Source organism: Gavia stellata, chromosome Z (genome assembly GCF_030936135.1).
Source record: "Gavia stellata isolate bGavSte3 chromosome Z, bGavSte3.hap2, whole genome shotgun sequence".
Classification (NCBI taxonomy): Eukaryota; Metazoa; Chordata; class Aves; order Gaviiformes; family Gaviidae; genus Gavia; species Gavia stellata.
In genome coordinates, this window is record NC_082637.1 from 3,344,778 (window position 1) to 3,360,141 (window position 15,364).

A 15,364-nucleotide genomic window follows, 5' to 3' on the forward strand; every position below is an offset into this window, starting at 1 on the left:
GAGTTAAGTACTGGAGGTTCCCTTTTGAAATGCAAACCCCAGAGATCGCATCAGGACACGCACGCTGCCCCGTACGGAGTCAGGGTTAGGGGTTCCAGCAGAGCCAGGTGGATACGAGCGTGCATCTGACCATCAGATTTTAATTGCAGCCAAAGATAGTCTCGGGTTTGGGTTGGTTGTGGGTTTTTTTTTTTGTTCCATGCCATAAAAAGAATGAAGTGCTTCTCCCATCATTTATGTATGGAAAAGGTCTGGTTCTGAAACCATGCGCTTCCCACTTGGAAACAGATGACTGTTTTACAGCTCATGGGTTTTCAGTATTACTCCCCCAAAACGTGTCATGAGATGACACATTTCAAGAGCGTGATTTTTTTTTCCTGCACCACAAGACCTATTTGCATTTCATTTTTCTGATTCTGGCCTCTGATCGTTTCCCGGCCCCTCAAAGCTTTTTTTTCTGTTACCGTTTTGTATCTTTTTGACATATTTGCTCTGCCAGGATTTCTGTTATATTCCAGCTGTCATATTTCTTTGGGATTTCGGTCAGCCTGGCCAGCTACAACATGTAGAGGCCAGAATAAAAGCTTTGTTTGGCAGAGGTGTTGAATAGCGTCTCGGCGAGCACAGTTTACTGTACACAAAGACATCGGGGAGGAGAAATTTCCCTCTGTCTCTTTTTTCTAATTCAGCCTCTTCTTCCTTTAGATCTGGTATCCCAGTGCTGCTGCTTGATGTGAATTTGCTTAAAGATTCATTTTACCATCTCTAATCCGCTGATTCTTCCAACCTTTCATGGGCTTGCTTCCTAACAAAAGGCGTTTTGAAACTTTTTTTCTGAGGTTTTTTTATTGTTGCTAAGAAAGTGAAGGGGGGGTCACAGTCTTTCATCCCTATTGCTCCATTTTTAATGGCTAATTTGAGATGATATCACAGGGCAGGGAGTTCCCCAGGTATGCTTCACGTTGTACGAAATCACTGTCGAACCCTTGGATTTGCTTTTATTTTCCTCTTCAATATTCCCTGTGAATTTTGCTCGTCTCAGTACCAGCTTCATAAAGACACCCAAAATCTCTTCTTATAATATTTTGGCTTCTTAACAAGTAGTCGTTTGTCTGCTATAAATCCTGTGGTATATTTTACATTGTTTTCCCTGCAAAGATAATTTTAAGAAAAGTTGCAGTATTGCAGATACTGAAAGGTCATGGGAACCTCTTGCTAAGATTAGTCCAACTTCTTCCTATCAATAGCTGTAAGTGGTGTTAGCATTTTAAAAAGAGAACTGTGTGAGCATTAAAAGACATTTTTTTTCCCAAGTACACATTGAAAAGCACTTTTATCCCATGTCTAGGGCCGGGCGCTAACTGGAGCTCTATCACTATGGGCTGATGTTTTCTATTCAGGGGCTCACAGAGAATGCATTGTTCGAAGGAGAGCCGAGCTGCAGAGGTTGGAACAATTTCATAAGCATAAAATTATTGCAAGGTGTCTATGAGGAGCCTTCAGATGGAGGGGAAACCCTGCGACCCAGGCTGTTAAGCAAATGAGGTTTACACTGTACAACTCTGAGAATGGAAAAAATTTTAAAAAAACAAACCCCAAAGTTGGCGCTTCCTTTCGCTTTGCTCATTTATCGTTACCGGGAGCTGGACAGAAAACGTCGTGTTGTACATAGAGCAAATAGATTGTCCCGAATTTCTCCAAGGGTTTGCTAACAAGCCAGCGCCTTCCAGCATGGACCATCCCTCTCCGCCCTGGCAGCCGTTAGCAACTGGCCGTGGCGGTGATGCTGTAAGGACACGGATGCATGCTTTTCCAAACCCTGAGAGAGACAACTTTAATTTGAGCCCCCTACCCAAATGGATTTAATTTCTCAAATGGCTGCTTCTCTTTTTTTCTTTGCAGCATCTGGACTCTTTACAGAGGGAGGTTGTAGGCTGGGAGCCTTCATCTCCACGGGCTCACCCCTTCTTTTGAGGGGTGGCTGGAGGCCACCTTTTTAGAACCGCCATGGGTTGTCCTTGGCAGAGAGACTCCCTGCTGATCAGCCTGAGCCCTGCCGTGCACCCCTGGCAGATTATTCCAGTGAAGTGCATTTCTACTGATTTTGAGGGCTAAACGTGTTATTCGGTGGCTTTTCTGCTTCCCCTAAGGCTGCTCTCACCCTTGCTCAGCCCTTAGCAAGAGGAGGAGAAATCAACTTGGAAGGACACCGACTTCTGCAGGAGAAGGATTAAAACATCAGGCAATTACTGAAAACTCTCCTGTGCAGTGACGACAAATATCCTGACGCAACTGAAGAAAGACAAAGCCGTCTCCCGAGTAAGATCAGGGTTGGCTAGCACAGCAGGAAGAACAAGATGTGATTTTGGAGGTTTTTCTCTCTCTGAAAAGGACAGAGCATGCTTCAGAGAATCCTTCTTGTGTTGCTTACTAAGTGGCGTGTCCCAATGAAAGGCTGATTCACGGTGCCAAAGGCTTCATCAGCAAAGGAGAATTATCCAGTTTCTCCTTGTGTTCCCCCCCATTATTCACAATAAGTTGTATTTGGCTAAAGCACGCTATTGAGAAAGGCGCTGTCTGGAGCTGAAGATAGCAAGAAATGGAGATCTATCCTCTCCCATGACAGTTGTTCCATGCGGTTAATCAAACACTCTGCTAAAAGGCACTTTATTTGCAGTTGTTTGGCTTCAGCTGCCGGGGGTCCCTTAGTGTACTCGTTTACTTTTTTCCCAATCCAGGCTCTCATATGCAGTGACCAAGACACCCTTCAACCCTCCGTTTGCTAAACCAGAGAGGAGGGTGCCCTTGGACCCCGAGATGGATGGAGTCTGCTGTGAGACCTTCCAGTGGGCAAGGACCTCAGCCTGCCAATGCCCGTAGCTCAGTGCAATATCTAAAAATCTTACCAGCTCAGGTGTCGATTTAATAACCCCTTGCCTTAGCTAGCTGGTTAGCCTAGGGCAAACCTGTTAGCTTAGAGGGCATGCACAGCTATCCTCACAGGCTCACAGAATCACTAAGGTTGGAAGAGACCTGTAAGATCATCAAGTCCAACCACCACCCCAACCCCACCATGCCCACTAAACCATGTCCCGCAGTGCCACGTCCACACGTTCCTTGAACACCTCCAGTGATGGTGACTCCACCACCTCCCTGGGCAGCCTCTTCCAATGCTTCACCACTCTCTCAGTAAAGAAATTTTTCCTCATATCCAGCCTGAACCTCCCCTGGTGCAACTTGAGGCCATTTCCTCTTGTCCTGACTGCAGGCAGCTCAGGACAGACCTTCATCCCGCTCTCCCTAAATGTCAGGACTGGGGTGACAGCTTTAGGGGCAGTTTGGGTCTGTCTGCGCCTGTGCATGCATGCACGGGCCATTTTGGCGAGGAGTCCTCCGTGCTTCAGCGCCCACAGCTCACCCTGCCATGCTCAGGAGCCGGGTATGTCCCAACCCCTCTGCTGTGGGGACGCTGCAGCCCCAGCTGGAGCTGCGAACCCCCCACCAAGGTGGATGAATATGCAGCTGTATTTGCTTTTTGTCCTTCCTTTTGGTGCAGAGTCCTGAAAATATTTCTACTACCTTCAAATAATGTGTCTAATCCTTTTTTTTTCCATCGCTACCAGCTTTTTCAATATCATTGCAGATGCATCTGCAATGCATCATCAATGCGATATCATTTCATCTGCATCTTTTCCAGCTGAAACCTTCCAGGACACATTTTCCCACCATGTAGATAACACCTACAACTGCAACTTTCCGTACAGTTCCGTGAAAACGGGATTTGTCTGAATACGTTTGTCTGGCTGAGGGATCCCCGTCATCCTGTGTGCAACTGCCCTGCCCTCAATGATAGCTGCTGTCCTGCCAATGCTAATATTACCTGTAGATTTTATCAGCAGTGTCTCGTAGGCGTATTTCAGGATCATTGATTAAAAAGGTCAATTAGCATTGCAATATTTCCCACCTAAAAAAAAAAAATCAGAGTGGATTCCAAATTCTTGAGATTCCAAAGCCATGAGAGTCTTTCTTTAAAAGGAGCGGAGAGATGATGCTGCATGAAGGAAATTGCCTGTTGAGTTGGAAATTTTCATCATTTCTGCCCACCCTGATATCCACAGGTATATTCTCTCCCATCACAGTACCTGTGGGGAAGACGTAGCTGGGGATGAGGATGTTTCGGTTGTGGTGTTTCTTTTGTGTAGGAATATTTTTTTTCCTGGGAAAAACATGCCAGCCTCTGCAAGTGCTCCTCAGTGGGAGTTCAACAGCCTTGTTGGTTTTGAGAGCATGTCAAAGGGCAAGAACAGACAAACTCATGCTGTAACACAAATAGAGAAACTCTGGGAAATTCAAGGGTGGGTAGATCTGAGGTTCTGCCCCGGGTCCATTCCTAAATTGAAACAGTCCATCCAACGGCACTGCCATTGCTTCTCGATGGAAATTCTTCTGCTCCGCCACCTCAAAGCGTGCATGCAAGGCTTGGGTGCTCTCGCAGGGGCTGTGCTGTCAGTAGTAATATTTTCCACCCTGGGAGTCCAGTGTTGACAGTGGGATATCTTTTGGCTGAGGCTGATATGAAGTAACAAACCAGAGTTTTATTTATTTTTAACATACAGCCTCAGTGAAACTGTTGTGGGGCGTGCGACTGCTTAAAATGTACAGCCTGAATTTCACTCTTAATTAATTTCATGCAGAGAAATTAGGAAAGCCTTTGCAATGCAATGTGTGCAGCAAAACCACAGCTCACAACAGAGTGGATATAGAATAGTATTCTGCAATGCTCATTTTTTTTCCCTTCACTTTAGATGGTGGACAGTACACAGTTTTGTCTGTCTCAACAAGGAACTTAACTACAGCACTGGAACTGCTCTGGAGCATTTCTCGTATTTCTTAAATGGGTACCAAAAGGTTAACTATTTCACTTGTAGTTATCAATAAAACAACTTACACAGCGGAAGCAATGAGCAATCTGATTTTGGCTTAAGCTTTCATGCAGTTCCTTTTTGAGACTGGTGAAGAGGACAAGATCATTACCATGGGAAAAACAGGGGATGGGATGGGATGAACCAGAACTCTCTTTATATGAAGGGTAGGATACAGAAATTATTTTATTGCTTTTTCTAAGGAGAGATTTTGCTGATGTTCTGCTTGGTTTTCTTTGCTTGTCTAGCGTGGATGAGAGAACTATGGTAAAATTAAGAGATTTTTCTGGGCATGGTGGCAAATTGACAGTTCTTGGTCAAGAGGCTGATATTATCAACCAATGGTCATACTTAATCTGTTAAAGTTATCATAGGGTCCTAGGACAATCTCACCTGAGCATCTTCTCACTGCTTTAGAGAAATGTATAGAGAGGAAGGTAGGAAAAGGCCAGCTCCAAGACACAAGCGTGGCCCACTGATTGTCCCCTTGTACTCGGTGCTGGTGAGGCTGCAACTCGAATGCTGTGTTCAGTTTTGGGCCCCTCACTCCAAGAAGGACATTGAGGTGCTGGAGCATGTCCAGAGAAGGGCGACGAAGCTGGTGAGGGGTCTGGAGCACAAGTCTGATGAGGAGCGGCTGAGGGAGCTGGGGATGTTCAGTGTGGAGAAGAGGAGGCTGAGGGGAGAGCTCATCGCTCCCTACAACTACCTGAAAGGGGGTTGTGGTGAGGTGGGTGTTGGTCTCTTCTCCCAAGTGACAAGTGATAGGACAAGAGGAAATGGCCTCGAGTTGCACCAGGGGAGGTTCAGGCTGGATATTAGGAAAAATGTCTTCACTGAAAGGGTGGTCAGACACTGGAACAGGCTGCCCAGGGAGGTGGTGGAGTCACCATCCCTGGAGGTATTTAAAAGACGTGTGGATGAGGCACTTGGGGACATGGTTTAATGGTGGACTTGTCCGTGTTGGGTTAATGGTTGGACTTGATCATCTTAAAGGTGTTTTCCAAGCTAAACAATTCTATGATTCTCCCAAATATGTCCTGTTATTTCATTGCTGTGCAGATCTTTCAATCCAAATATTGCATGGTTGAATACTTTGAGGACTCCCAGGATGCAGAGGCTGTGTCCATGTTTGCAAGGTCAGAGCGCTTCTTCAATGCATCTTCCAGTTGGGTTTGAGCTGGTTTGCGCACCCGGAGCCACATCCCTTCTGGGAGCCAAACCAAGAGAGTGGGGACCTTTCAGAGATTTACCCCAAAAGCACACTCCTGAGCCAAAACAAAGCTCTGATGTGGACCAAGGGCCAAGCTTTTGGATGCAGGCGGATCAAAAGTGGGTGCTCTGGCTGTCACTGCCCCCCAGGGTACTCGTCCTCCCCCTCGCCCGGGATCCCCATCTCTGCTGCACGGGTGGTTAAGCTCCCGCAGAGCAGCTGCTCAACAGCTGCAGGTTACACTTCACATATGAAAGAAGCCCCAAATCTGTGTGAAATTTCCAGTGGTTTAACAGCTGTTGCTTGAGCCAGGCTGTCTGTGTCACGTATACGGGGACACTGGAGGAGAAAGAGGCAGGACAGACAGCTGGGAGCAGTAATTTCTCCAGCCGCTTAGTTTTAATCTGCTTTTGCTTATGTCAGAGCCTTTTGAGTGAAAATTTGAGAATGGAGAAGCCTTTGGATTTGTTTTCCTCCCTTTTCTCACCCCCTACCCCACGATTGCAGTGAGTCTAGTGTGAGCCAAACTCTGACATGAAGGGATTTATTTCTAGGGAGACTTTTTGGTGGGATTCGTTGCAACTGACTTTAAATGTCTGAGCAAGTCATTTTAAATGCTGATTCTTGTGAATGGAGAGGAGTAGCATCCAGGAATGGTCAGTTCAGCTGAATTAGCTATTGGTTTTAAAGAAAGACAATTTGCTTTCTGAAGCCAGGAGTCTTCTCCAATGCTAAAGTTACTTTTTTTTTGGCTGCAGAACTGGGGGTAGATCCCAATACGTGCTGGATGTTCTGGGAAAGGGAAGGTGTTCTGGAGAGACAAGAAACTTTTAAAGGAGAAGTGCCACTAAAAATCAGGAAATTAGTTGTGTACTTTGAAAAAAAACACACAGAGCAATTTTCCAAATGATCTAGAGGGTGTTTAAAATATCTACATATTAACAGGCTGTGGTGTGACCAACTGACTAACCCTGTTTGCCTGTGGAGAGGGAGGGTTTTATGCCCCGGACATAGCAGGGAAAAGAAGGGCTTCGTTCACCTCAGTCAACAGTAAAGTGCGGGATAAAGTCTGTGGTATTGCTGGGATTTATTCTAAAAACACCTGGTACAAACACTTATTTTTATTTCCTGACATTTTTCATTCTCTCTGCATTTATAAAAATAAAACGACATGTTAATTCATAATAAAAACCAGTTCTTAATTCTGTTTTTTACTGAAATTGTATTTATGCCAGGAATCCCTTATTTGCTCTTAAATGTGAGTTCAGGTTAACCAAAAATTGATGTGCTTTTTAGCTGTGGGAAGTACTGCTGTCAGCAGAGGTGATGCTGCAAAGTTAAAGCCCACATAGCACACGTTGAGGAGGTCGTGTCTTCCCAACACTGCTCGGCTGTATCTTGGGTGGTATTTCCCTGCGTCGTTGCTTGCCCGATGAGTCTCCTGTAACGTAACATCAGTCTCTGTTCAGACAATAACTACACCAAGGAATCACGTCTTGATGGAAGAGGCTCTCCTACAACGAGACAGGCGACTGGTGGGAGCTGGGCTGGTCCCCAGCAGCTGTCGGGATGAGACCACGCTCCCTGCGGAAGGGAGAGCAGAAGCCAGGGATGGGTCTGCCAGGTTGGGGCAGAGGTGGGAGGGTGCATGGTTTTCCCATCCCCATCCCCTGCAAGGGGTTTGGCACTCCAAAAACCTCTCCTTGGTGCAGCAGTGTAGAAAAGAAGTGCCCCATGTTGTCCCCTGCTCCCATGGCACAGTCACCCTCGCTGTCCCACCGGGGATACAGGACACCCCATCTCGGAGATGAGTCCCGTTGAGGGACACGGGGTGTGATGCCACTAGGGATGGCGGGGGACAAGGCGAGGTGACAGCACAGCGTGTTTCCCCCTGCCCTTCCCCATCACTGGGTTATCCCTGCCCTGGCGCAGAGGCTGGACACCGCCAGAAAACTCAAAGCAGAAAATGCCAGGGCTGGATGGGCGAGGGTTTGGTTTTGTTGTCTTGTTTTAAACAGCCCCTGTGAACAACAGTTGTGTGCGAGGGGCGGGAAGGGGGGGTTGCCATGGCAAAATGGGATTTGCTGGGAATGAATAGCTTTCTTTTTCTCCCCTGAAATGAATGGGTTGCTAAGACCTCCCTGCATACGAAGATTGTAGGTGCTACACTCGGTGGAAGAGACGGCGAACAATATCCCCCCCAGCTTTACGTTATCCACAGGCCTCTTAATACAACTCAATCTTATTACACAAAAAAAATGTGATCTCAAGTGTAGATTGAGAGAGACAAAATGTTCCCAGTGGGATCTATCCATGTCTCTTCCCCAGTCCCCTCCGACAACAGGGATTAGCGGCAATGTTTGCACTGACTGTAACTAGGACATAAAGACCATGGTTCATTTCTTCCCATTCAGCTAATTCTTTACATTGCAGACACTACAGGATCCATTTATGGTTTGTTTTTTTTTTTTTCTTCTTTTGTGAAAGTAGGTTGGGGTGGGAGGGGGTGAGGGGGAGAAATCTGCTGAGGAAACTGTTGGCATCTCCAAAGAAAAGTATCTTTTCAAACCTTAGCCTGCAGCCCAGAGCCCTCCTCTGCCGGGGATGAAAGAAGCCGCATCAGATGCAACGGCAGGCAACGTTGCTTTTAGATGAAGGCCATGATATATTCGCCAAGAATGGCAACTTTTAAGGAATAAAGTGATTTAAGCTGGTGGATTTGACTTCCCATATCAAGCTCTGGGGCTTTTTTTTCAGCAAATGGGAGTGTTCGCTCTCAGCCAGCTCTCATTCCTGACACGTACCCACCTCTAAAGCAAACTACAGCACCGACTTTAGGTATGTTTTTTTCTGGGAGAGCTTTGGGAGGCAGGATGTGACCATGTGGGAAGGGTTTGGCCAGGACCCCAGGGTAAATATTTTTGCCAGCCATGTGATCCCTTATACGCACCAATTGACAATGTTCATGTTTTTCCCCCATTTGGAAGAAAACTTCTCCAGCAGCTGAAAACACGGTTGTGGGACACAGGATTTGTGCAAAGGGGCTGGAAAATACCCTTGGTTTTGTGCAGCACAGTCGCGCCGCGACCTCAGCCTGCCTGGGGAGGGTCAGCGAGGCAATGGCATCTGGAGCATCTTCGTGCAGGTCCTGAACTCGCTCCGTCCCTCTTCTGGGGAATGGGGATGAGAGAAGTGGTTAATATTGCCGAAACGCCTTCTGGCTGGCCCAGGAACGTGTTTTATCTGCTCCAAAGCCATGCATCAATCTTGCCTTAACAGACAAGTCCTGCTGACTCACAGCGAGTTCAGGGGAGGTTACAGGGCGAAAATGAAGGATTATGAGATGAAGGAGGAATTCATAAATCTTTCCAAGGTGTAGGGCAGGCAGGGCTGTGTGTCACAGGCACTACTAGGACATGGTGACCCATGTCTGCTCTCTCATTCTTCACCACTGAAGGCAAATACTGTAGAAATAAGAGCCACAGAGCAGACTTTGGGGCTTCGAAATGTTGATTGCAGTGGTTTATTTCTGTATTTAATTGCAAACTTCCAAGCTCAGAGAGGAAAAGTGCGCACCTCTTGTCTGAAATTTGGCCATCGCAGTTACAGGCCATAATCCATGTGAGAATTAACCCGGATATGTGTACAGACAAGAGAGGAAAAATGACCTAACATTGCACCGTGCATCTCGGGTGACCCTAGCTAATGTGCCCCAAACGTGTGTGATGATACATCTACTACCTCTCACCTCCGTTCTTGGCACTGGGAGAGAGAGCAGATGAATCTGAGCTGTCCTTTGGGGGAGCACAGGCTTGCCAAGGACTTCAGCACACGCTTTAGAGAACGATATTGCATGTGCTTGAAGCGGAGGATGATGCCTGAGGACCTTTTTCTGCAGTACTAAGAAATAATCCTAGGAATGGGCAAGTGCTGATATACCTTACGTATTCCTGGGCTCCTTCCAGCAAAGGGAAGGCATGACTGGTACCTTGGAGAAAGTCACCTTTCTGCCATCTCAGCTCTTCTTGCAAAGGATGTGTTTCGGTCCAGACCTTCCAGGCTGTCGGTGTTGAGACCCACAGACAGCGTGTGTTCCCTCTTGGTCTGTAGAGAAAAACATAACAGGACTTTCACAGGATCCTACCTGAAAACTGCTCTTCGTGTTCAAGCGTGCCAAACTGAATCAGGAGAGGGTCACAATGGAAAGCAGAAAATAGCTGAGGATAAGATTAGGGGAGTTTGGGGGAGTCTGAGAAGGCAGGATTTCCTGAGGTGGGCCTGATCCAGCATCCTGGTGAGGATTTCTGTCCCGGGAAGTGACTAAGAAGGACACGGTGGGTGGGATTCAGGTCCAGATTGTCAGTGTCCAGATGTAGATGTGCACCGATGTCTCCATGTGTGGTCGGTGTCTGAGTTCCCATCAGCTGGCAGAGATCTAATCCATGTGGTCAAGCAGGCAGAGGATGACTCATGGCTGCTTTAGGGTGAGCAAAGTGCTCTCCAGGCTTCATCACCTGCATCGATCAGATCTCAGGTCACTCCGGTGGGAGCTCAGATGCGTGGCACACATACAGACACCTCGGTTCAGGTGTCTCTTATCTGGGGCTGAATCTTGTTGCTACTCTCATCGACACCTTTTGTTCTGCTGACCGTTATTCACCAAAAATACACAGGACACTTGTTCTGCTCATCCCAGGAACAGTTACGGGGACTGTTCACCAAAGCCGCATGGCATTAATATAGTGGCTGTCCTGATGAGTTTTCCTACCAGGGAGGGATGTGGTTTTGGTAGGTCAAAGGATGCTATTTTTCAAAATAAAGGTATATTGGAGATTTTGAAGAACACGTGCTCATACTGACATATTCATCTGACGTTAATTGCTAAGGACAAGGGAAATGTGTTGTCAGATTCAGAGCTGTGTGTTAGCTCACCCCTCGCAGTCCTGTGCTGGATGAATGATTTATGTCTTGAAACATAAAGAATTTGGAAATAACGTTGCATTTTCTTCCCATGGGATTACCGACTCTACTCGTTCTAGCTTTTTTAAAGTCTGAAACAAAGATGGTTTTAGTTCATTACTGTCAAATGTGAATGATGCTCTGATTCTGCAAAAATGCAACATACTTCTAAAATTAGTGTCATCCTGTTTCACCTTCTTCCCGGCCACTCTATGCGAGCAAAGAGATCAAACCTTTCTGCTTCTCCAGAGCAGAAATCGTTTATATTTGAATGAATTTAAAGTGAGGTCAGTGTGTATCCACACTCACACAGTAAGTGTGGACTGATTTATGTTTAAAAATCGGGAAGGAAGAAGAGCATACTTTGATATTAGGAAATGTTCTGAACTTCCAAGTGCTCTTCAAAGATGCGTTGGAGACAAAAAACCTCTTAGATTTTCTGTTGCAAAAGCACTGAACATCATATCATGCTGCATAGGAGAAAAAGTTAAACATGCAGGACACAAAGTAATCTTCTTACTCATTTCAGTCATCATGAGACTTTATCTGGGGCAGAGCCGAAGCACAGCTTTATATACTACCTGTTCTGGTTTTGGCCGGAGGGATGGAGTCACAAAAATCCATCCTACCCTGTTTTCCATTTTTTATGGAGATCTCTTTATTTTTTTGACGAAAATCGCCTAATAACCACAGGAAGCCAGCTAACAGTTAGTTCCAGGTGGATTACTTCAGCTGTCGATTAACTCGGAGGAGTCAGAGTTTTTGCTTTCACCTAGAAGCTAAATTTCCTCATCATCCAATTTATGCAATGATGAAGCTGCTGCGGGTGCATGCGAGAACTTGGGCACAGGAGGAAATACAAAGGTAATTAATTGCCCCAACACCAATTGCTGGAAGTCTCTTAACTAACATATATCTGGACAGTCTCTGCAGCCCATAAATCACTGCTGGTTGAGAGCTACACGGCCATGAAATTCAGCCTTATCTCGGTGTAAAGTAGCTCCCTTCTCCCTTCAGTGCAGTCTGTCTGCAGGTGTCCTTTGTCACTGAGAACGTCTTCAGAATTAGCACCAGAGGATGCAACTCACCTGTAAGGATAAATTCTGGTGGGTTGTTTCTGACCACATCTGCAATTAATCACCAAAAGTCTGCCAAGTGAGGAGTGTCTCTGTCTTTGTCAGCAGGGGACATGTAGCTTTGCTTCCAAAATCCAAATGCAATCAAAAAAACTCAGGAAGAAGCTTTGACGAAGATGTGGCAAGTCCATCCCATCACACAGCCCTGCAGACAGGAACGTCGCTGAGCTCAGCAAGCTCAGAGCGATGTGTTCCGATGCAGTTTCATCCCGAGTTCAGGTCCACGGGTGGAAAATGGGAGGTGGAGATAACCCTGTAGCAAAACCACTGCCCAAATTCAACAAATTTGCATTGGTTTATGCACTGATGGTTTCTCAGGAGGCCTCGGCCACAAGGCCACCTGCTCTCATTGCTGGCAGAGGTGCAATCACCCCTGCTGCTAATTACTCCATCAGCTGGGAGGGAGAATAAGTTAGGTTGGCTTCCCCCTGCTAACTTTGTATGGAGCTGGGTGGTGGGGCTGGAGCAGCGCTGGGATGGCAGGAGAAGGATGAGTGGTGGAGCGGTGGTGTCTTCAAACCAAGCGATGGCTTAGAGGATGGTCCACTGGCTTTATTTCCAGCTGAGATATTTACTTCAAAAGGAGATAAGTGTTTTATTTCTATTGATTTTCTCCATGAGTGTTGCTGTGGCTAGCTGGGGGTTGTTATTTTGGAGGGGAGAAGGACAATGTGCTGGTGTGGAGGGACGTGCAAGTGGCTGCATGGTTCTCCTGTTCCCTTTGTATGAGCGTGCTGTTGAACATTAGCTTTGTGTGGCTAAGGACACAGTATCTCTAGCTTTGTTAATTAGGGTCTTTTGCATTTCATGTTTCCAACAGACTGTGGCTGCAAACTAGAGAACAAAGATATTGCCGTATCTTTTTCACTTTTTAGGGATTTTAGAGTGTTTTACATTGACAAATGAACTAGGGGATTTTTCTTTTTGGAGATGTTGTTCTACTCAGTTACTAGACTCCTTTGAGAAATGTTTCCTGGCTAAAGGTCCGATATAACTGTTGGAATGGTAATGGAGTTGGAAAGTATAATGTTTGGAAAACAAGTTACCATGCATTATTCATACCCTGGTTTTCTTATTTTTATTGTTTGCCTATTCTATTATAATAGCTTTTTTCATGTAGCTACATGTTGCTGTTCTCGGAGAATACGGTATGAGTGTATTTCTCAGACGGAAATGGGAAAGAACTACTTGGAAAAATAGGGGACAGTTCTTCATTTTCCCCTGAGTTTATTTAAAATTACTTTAATCAATATAGCATGAACACTTCTAATCTTCAAACATGGTTCATTTGACAAAAGTTTCCCTTTATCATTTAAAATCATACTTGTCAGTTTAAATATATTCCAGATACATAATGCATATACATATTCAATTTTGAAATCAGTTCTTGAAATTATGTACGTGTACCGTGAAAATTAACATCCATTTGAAGCTCAGTTTTAATAGAATTCTAATCTGATGGATTTCTCTATCTAAATATACTTAGAAAAGCAGAATTCTCTTCTCACTGGCGTAGGGAATGAAGGCAAAAATTCCAGAAGTTTTGCAGAACTGAAGACCTGGGATTTTTGAAGATAAAAAGATGAGATCGCTTTCTCATTCAGGGTCCCAGAAGCACTGTACGTTACTGAATCTCTCAACACACAGCGCTCTGTGTACAAATAATCCATCTGCGAGTATTTGGGGAGTTAAGGCACACCCTTGCCTGAAATCCTTCGCATGTTTTTCCTGTTTCGCAGCATTGTGTTATTAGATAAAAATTCTATTTACAATAAAATAATCTTTGATCTATTGTGAAGGTGAGCTGTGTCTCACTTGGCTGCTGAAGGAGGAAAGTTAGTCATCCTACCTTGCTCCATAGTTGCTGGAGAGAGACAACTTCAGGAAGCAATCAGCCCAACTGTGCTGGGTTTTTTGTTGTTTCTTTGGGTTTTTATGCTGGGACAAACCTTTTTCTCCAAGGCATTTGCCTGTATATCATCTTACACTTTGCTTTTTATGTTAGGATCATCCCTCTCCTGGAAATGCTCCTTTCCTAGGGGCTGTAGATGAGATGCTGCTTATGGCGATGCCTGGAGTGAGATGAAACACCACTTTCCACCAGTGTCCTCTCCAGACCACAGTGTCAACACCTGAAGGTCCACGTGTGGAGCTGATGTGATTTCCTTGATTTGGATGTCCCTGTCCTGTGTTTTACCAGGGAAAGGCAGGGCAAGAGGAGGTGGTGATGAGGGAGAAGGCAGCAAGCCTGGGGAGAATGGGAGTGCAGTAATGAAACTGAGCAGCAAGCAGAGGACCAGGAGGGGCTGTTAAGGGATGATCTTTTCATCCTGCCTTCTTGACACTTGGGCTGGTGCTTTCTTGTTAGTATATTTTGATCTAGTTGTGCCTTTCATGCACAAACATGAGTTGAGGCTGAGCAGTGTTGTTCAGGTAAACAGTTGCTGGCCGGGGAGCTGGATGTGGGTCAAGTGCCCTCCAGCATGTTTGCCTGGTCACACACGGATTTCCATGGGGAGGGAGAGGATTGGACTTGATGATCTTACAGGTCTTTTCCAACCTTAGTGATTCTGTGATTGTGCGAGCTGTGATACGAGTGAGATGGGGGAAAGGAAGGAGGACAGACCCAAACCCCCGTGGTTTTCTCTATTAGGTTGTATACGAAGAGGTGTGTTCTGCTGCAGCTCCTGCCTCCGTGTTTGGGCAGAAGCAGGAAATTCTGGCTCCTTCCTTTGGCGTTCAGAAAGTCCCTCTTTGGGACTTACAGACTTTCTGGGCTGGGGAGGGAAGGCTAGCTTGTTTGTTGTTTTTAAATCCCCAATGTGAAATCAAACTTTCTTACACAAGAATATTTTCCCTTACCGTCTTCCTTCGTGGGCACGTGGCTGGTAGACCCAGGGGAGGAAGGAAGGACAGACATGGAGTACCAGCAGTGGGTTGGGAGCGGGGCACGGGAGCAATGCAGTCTCTTCACTGGTGGATAGGCATTGACTTCTTAGGGGCACCAGAGAAACTTCAGAGCTCCCAGGTCTCCTCCTGGGGTGATTAGTCCAAATTCCCTTGGGATGAAGGTTCCTGAGAAGTTTCTCCTCTCCTGACTTTAAGAAAGACTGCTTGGAGGGAGGCTTGGCTGC